Source organism: Mandrillus leucophaeus, unplaced genomic scaffold (genome assembly GCF_000951045.1).
Source record: "Mandrillus leucophaeus isolate KB7577 unplaced genomic scaffold, Mleu.le_1.0 Scaffold1134, whole genome shotgun sequence".
Lineage (NCBI taxonomy): Eukaryota > Metazoa > Chordata > Mammalia > Primates > Cercopithecidae > Mandrillus > Mandrillus leucophaeus.
In genome coordinates, this window is record NW_012099588.1 from 40,963 (window position 1) to 47,612 (window position 6,650).

At 47.9% G+C, this 6,650-nt stretch overlaps 1 pseudogene; it reads left to right on the forward strand.

Annotated features, from left to right (window-relative positions):
• The window catches only part of LOC105550886, a 3,894-nt pseudogene extending 2,342 nt beyond the window's left edge, over positions 1-1,552 (forward strand).
• The last annotated feature ends 5,098 nt before the right edge of the window (positions 1,553-6,650 follow it).

The window sequence follows — 6,650 nt, forward strand, 5'->3', positions numbered from 1 at the left end:
GCCCACCTGCTCTCTGGGACAATTAAGGGATGAAGTCTCAGAGGGAATGGAGGGAAGACAATCCCTGGAATACTGATCAGCAGTCCCCTTTGACCCCTGCAGCAGCCTTGGGCACTGTGACTTTATCTCTCAGGCCTTGTTCTCTGCCTCACACTCAGTGTGTGTGGGGGTCTGATTCCCGCTCTTCTGAGTCCCTCGGCCTCCACTCAGGTCAGGACCAGAAGTTGCTGTTCCTCCCTCAGAGCCTAAAACTTTCCAAGTAATAGGAGCTTGTTCCAGGTGCCTGTTTCCAGGCTGGTGTCTGAATTCTGTGCTCCCTTCCCCACGCCAGGTGTCCTGTCCATTCTCAGGATGGTCACATGGGCACTGCTGGAGTGTCCCATGAGATGTGCAAAATGCCTGAATTTTCTGACTCTTCCCTTCAGATCCCCCAAAGACACATGTGACCCACCACCCTGTCTTTGACCATGAGGCCACCCTGAGGTGCTGGGCCCTGGGCTTCCACCCTGCGGAGATCACACTGACCTGGCAGCGGGATGGGGAGGAACAAACTCAGGACACAGAGCTTGTGGAGACCAGGCCCGCAGGGGATGGAACCTTCCAGAAGTGGGGAGCTGTGGTGGTGCCTTCTGGAGAGGAGCAAAAATACATGTGCCATGTGCAGCATGAGGGGTTGCTGGAGCCCCTCACCCCGAGATGGGGTAGGGAGGGGGACTGGGGGGTCATGTGTCTTCTCAGGGAAAGCAGGAGCCCTTCTGGAGCCCTTCAGCAGGGTCAGGGCCCCTCACCTTCCCTTCCTTTCCCAGAGCAGTCTTCCCAGCCCACCATCCTCATCGCAGCCATTGTTGCTGGCCTGATTGTCCTTGGAGCTGTGGTCACTGCTGTGATGTGGAGAAAGAAAAGCTCAGGTAGGGAAGGGGAGAGGAGTGGGGCCTGAGTTTTCTTGTCCCACTGGGTGTTTCAAGCCTCAGGTAGAAGTGTGTCCTGCCTCGTTACTGGGAAGTACCATCCACACACACAGGCCTACCTAGCCTGGGCCCTGTGTGCCAATACCTACTCTTTATGAAGCACCTGTGACAATGAAGGACAGAATATCACCTTGATCAGTGTGGTGATGGGGACCTGATCCCAGCAGTCACAGGTCAGGGGAAGGTCCCTGCTGAGGACAGACCTCAGGAGGGCAGTTTGTCCAGAACCCACACCCACTTTCCTCATGTTTCCTGATCCAGCCCTGGGTCTGCAGTCACATTTCTGGAAACTTCCCTGGAGTCCAAGACTAGGGGTTTCCTCCAGGACCTCATGGCCCTGCCTTCCCCCAACCCCTCACAGGACATCTTCTTCCCCCAGGTGGAAAAGGAGGGAGCTACTCTCAGGCTGCGTGTAAGTTGGGGACTGGGATGTGGAGGAGCTCACCCACCCCATAATTCCTCCTGTCCCACGTCTCCTGCGGGATCTGACCAGCTGCTGTTTTTGTTCTACCCTAGGGAGCAAAGGTGCCCAGGGCTCTGATGTGTCTCTCAGGGATTGTAAAGCTGAGACCCTGGGGATCTGAAGTGGGTGGGGGTGGGGCAGAGGGGAAAGGACTGGGTTATGGGGATTCTTTGACTGGGACATTTTGAGTGTGTGGTGGGCTGTTCAGTGTCACTACTTACCATGACTGACCTGAATTTGTTCACGACTATTGTTTTCTGTAGCCTGAGACAGCTGCTTTTTGTGGTACTAAGATGATGGGATTTCCTCATGCCTCCCCGTTGTGACTTCAAGAGCCTCTGGCATCTCTTTCTGCAAAGGCATCTGAATGTGTCTGCGTTCCTGTTAACACAATGTGAGGAGGTGGAGAGACAGCCCACCCCTGTGTCCACCGTGACCCTCGTATCCACGCTGACCTGCATTCCTTCCCCAGTCATCTTTCCTGTTCCAGAGAGGTGGGGCTGGATGTCTGCATCTCTGTCTCAACTTCATGGTGCACTGAGCTGCAACCTGTTACTTGGCTAGTGAAAATAAGAATCTGAATATAAATTTGTTTTCTCAAATTCTTGCCATGAGAGGTTGATGGATTAATTAAAGGAGATGATGCCTAAAATTAGAGAGAGGAATTAAAGACCTGAGAACCTTCCAGAATCCACCTGTTTTCTGTGCAGAGTCTGTTGCAGGTGGGGACTGGAGAAGGCTGTAGGGGGCTGAGTGTGAATTGGGCCTGTGCCCAGTTGGTGTTGAGTCCATCATGGGCTTTATGGGGTCAGTCCTCAGCTGGGTCACCTTCACTGCTCCATTGTCTTTGCCCCTTCAGTGGAAACTTGTCCTGTGGGAGCTGTGGTCACAGAAACTCGGACATCGCCCAGGGTGGCCTCTGCACACAGGAGTCACTGTGCTATTGAGAGACAAATTTTGAGACCCATTCAGCTCCTGCCCTCCTAATAGTCCTCTTTCCTAGATTGTATTTTCCATCTTTTCTTTAACATTTCTATTTTATTTTTTATGAATTTTCTATTTTTATGGATGCATAACAGTTGTACATATTTGTGGGATACATATGATATTTTGATATGATGTGTAATCATCAAATCTGAGTAACTAGGATATCCATCTCTTCAAACATTTATCATTTCTTTGTGTTGGGAACATTCTAAATCTTCTCTTCTAATTATTTTGAAATATACAATACATTATTGTTAACTATAGTTTCCCTATTATGCTACTGGATACTAGGTCATAGTCCTTCTATCTGACTGTTGTACCCATTAACCAACCTCTCATCAACCCCTGCCTCCCTACTGCCCTTCCCAGCCTCTGGTAACCACCATTCTATTCACTACTTTGTTGAGATCAATTTTTGTAGCTCCCACATATAGGAGGGAGTGATATTTGTCTTTCTGTGCCTGGCTTACTTTACTTAACCTAATGTCCTCCATTTCCATCCATGTTGCTGCACCCAACCTTTTTAAAGGAACCAGTTTCTGGAATTAGCGGAGAGGAGGGATCCCATAATTTTTCGTCTTAGGTATGTTTCTGGTGGAACTGCTATTCTACTCTGCTCTCCTACCCTCTCTCCCTGCCCTGGTTCCAGTAATCTTGGTGCTGGCTCCAATCCAAACTCATGAATCTATAAAGCAGAGTCTAATTTAGAGTTATATTTGTTTGTAAAATTGGATCCATAGTCTAGATTTTTTCTTTCCTGAAGAGAGAAACCTGATTATGTGCTGCAGTGTGTGTGTGTGTGTGTGTGTGTGTGTGTGTGTTGGGGGAGGGGAGTTGGTGTGTGGGGGGGTTGGTGTGGGGAGGGCACAAGCAGCCCTGTTGAGAAAAGCACAGGCCATCCCGAATGTCAGTGTGAGGGAACCTTGTGCTGTAGCTGTCACAAAACAGCATTTGGCCTGAGGCTATGTTAATAAAGCTATTGTCTTTAGAATAGAGAGGTGTGCTAAAGTGATCATTCATTCAACTGACCTTTGTTGTCTGACAGACATAGACAGAGTGGTTTTGCATCTGGGGTACATAATTGAAGTAAAATCAGAAAAATCTTTGGCCTTGTGGAGCATGTGTTCCAGTGGGAAGAAGCAGAGGATAGATACACTATGAGCGGAGTAAGGAAGAAAGATGCTAGAAGGTAGCAAGTGTCTTCGGGTAGGTGATCCAAGGTGGCTGTTGTACAGTGTGGCCTTGTTGCAAAGGTGACCTTTGAGGAAAGATTTGAGGGACATGAGTTATCCATGAGGATGTCTGGGGAAGTTCTTTCCAGACAGGGGAACCTCCAGTGGAAATGCACTATGGCAGGAAGGTGTCTGTGTTCCAAAAAGAGCAAGGAGGCCAGGAGGGCTGGACAGAGAGAAACTGAGATGAAGGCACAACTGTGGCCAGAGCAGGTGGGCCTGGAGGGTGTGGTGAAGGATCTGATTTTTGCTCTAAGTGAGATGGGAGTTAGAGGATAGTTTTGAGCAGAAGCGGGACATGGTACAACTTCTCTTTTAAAAGGATCTCTCTGGATTGCTGGCAAGATGGCCAAATAGGAACAGCTCTGGGTTCCAGCTCCCAGTGAGATTGACGCAGAAGGTGGATGATTTCTACATTTCCAACTGAGGTACCTGGTTCATCTCACTGGAACTGGTTGGACAGTGGGTGCAGCCCAAGGATGGTGAGCCAAAGCAGGGTGGGATGTTGACTCACCCAGCAAGCACAAGGGGTTGGGGAACTCTATCTCCTAGCCAAGGGAAGCCATTAGTGACTGTACTGTGTACTCCGGCACAGATATTGTGCTTTTCTCATGGTCTTTGCAACCTGCAGACCAGGAGATTCCCTCTGGTTCCTACACCATCAGGGCCCTGGATTTCCAGCACAAAACTGGGCGGCCGTTTGAACAGACACTGAGCTAGCTGCAGGAGATTCTTTTCATACCTCAGTGGCGCCTGGGATGCCAGTGAGAAAGAACTGTTCACTACCCTGGAAAGGGGGCTGAAGCCAGGGAGCCAAGTGGTCTGGTTTGGTGGGTCCCACCCACACAGAACCCAGCAAACTAAGATCCATTGGCTTGAAATTTTCGTGGCCAGCACAGCAGTCTGAGCTTGACCTGGGACACTTGAGCTTCATAGTGGGAGGGCCGTCCACCATTGCTGAGGCTTGAGTAGGCGGTTTTACCCTCACAGTGTAAACAAAGCCACTGGGAAGTTCAAACTGGGTAGAGCCCACCACAGCTCAGCAAGGCTGCTGCGGCCAGACTGCCTCTCCTCTCTGGGCAGTCCATCTCTGAAAACAAGGCAATAGCCCCAGTCAGGGACTTATTGATAAAACCCCCACCTCCCTGGGACAGAGCACCTGGGGGAAGGGGCAGTTGTAGGTGTAGCTTCAGCAGACTTAAACATCCCTGCCTGACAACTCTGAAGAGAGCAGCAGATCTCCCAGCACAGTGTTCAAGCTCTGATAAGGGACAGACTGCCTCCTCAAGTGGGTCCCTGACCACCGTGTATCCTGACTGGGAGACACCTCCCTGTAGGGGCAGACAGACATCTCATACAGGAGAGCTCTGACTGACCTCTGGTGGGTGCCCCTCTGGGACAAAGCTTCCAGAGGAAGAAACAGGTAGCAATCTTTGCTGTTCTGCAGCCTCTGCCAGTGATACCCAGGCAAACAGGGTCTGGAGTGGAACTCCAGCAAACTCCAGCAAACCTGTAGCAGAGGGGCCTGACTGTTAGAAGGAAAACCAACAAACAGAAATATGGGATTATGTGAAAAGATCAAATCTACATTTGATTGGTGTACCTGAAAGTGATGGGGAGAATGGAGCCAAGGTTGAAAACACTCTTCAGGATATTATCCAGGAGAACCTCCCCAATCTAGCAAGACAGGTCAACATTCAAATTCAGGAAATACAGAGAACACTACAAAGATAGTCCTCAAGAAGAGCAACTCTAAGACACATAATCGTCAGATTCACCAAGGTTGAAATGAGGGAAAAAATGTTAAGGGCAGCCAGAAAGAAGGCTCAGGTTACGCACAAAGGGAAGCCCATCATACTAACAGTGGATCTCTCAGCAGAAACCCTACAAGCCAGAACAGAGTGGGGACCAATATTCAGCATTCTTAAAGAAAAGAATTTTCAACTCTGAATTTCATATCCAGCCAAACTAAGCTTCATAAGTGAAAGAGAAATAAAATCCTTTATAGACAGGCAAATGCTGAGAGATTTTGTCACCACCAGGCCTGCCTTACAAGAGATCCTGAAGGAAGCACTATGCATGGAAAGGAACAACTGGTAATAGCCACTGCAAAAACATACCAAATTGTAAAGACCATTGATGCTATGAAGAAACTGCATCAACTAATGGGCAAAATAACCAACAACATTATAATGGCAGGATCAAATTCACACATAACAATATTAACTTTAAATGTAAACAGGCTAAATGCCCCAATGAAAAGAGACAGACTGGCAAATTGGATAAAGAGTCAAGACTCATTGGTGTGCTGTGTTCAAGAGACCCATCTCACATGAGAAGACGTACATAGGCTCAAAATAAAGGGATGGAGGAATATTTACCAAGCAAATGGAAAGCAAAAAAAAAAAAGCAGGGGTTGCAATCCTAGTCTCTGATAAAACGGACTTTAAACCAACCAAGATCAAACAAGACAAAGAAGGGCATTACATAATGGGAAAGGGATCGATGCAACAAGAAGAGCTAACTGTCCTAAATATATATGCACCCAATACAGGAGCACCCAGATTCATAAAGCAAGTTGTAAGAGACCTACAAAGAGACTTAGACTCCCACACAATAATAGTGGGAGGCTTTAACACCCAATATTATCTGTCAGTATTAGACAGATCAACAAGACAGAAAATTAACAAGGATATCCAGGACTGGAACTCAGCTCTGGACCAAGTGGACCTAATGGACATCTACAGAACTCTCCATCCCAAATCAACAGAATATATGTTCTTCTCAGCACCACATTGCACTTATTCTAAAATTGACCACATAATTGGAAATAAAATACTCCTCAGCAAATGTGGAAGAATGAAAATCATAACAAACAGTCTCTCAGACCATAGTGCAATCAAATTAGAACTCAGGATTAAGAAACTCAATAGAAACCGCACAACTACATGGAAACTGAACAACCTGCTCCTGAATGACTACTGGGTAAATAATGAAGTG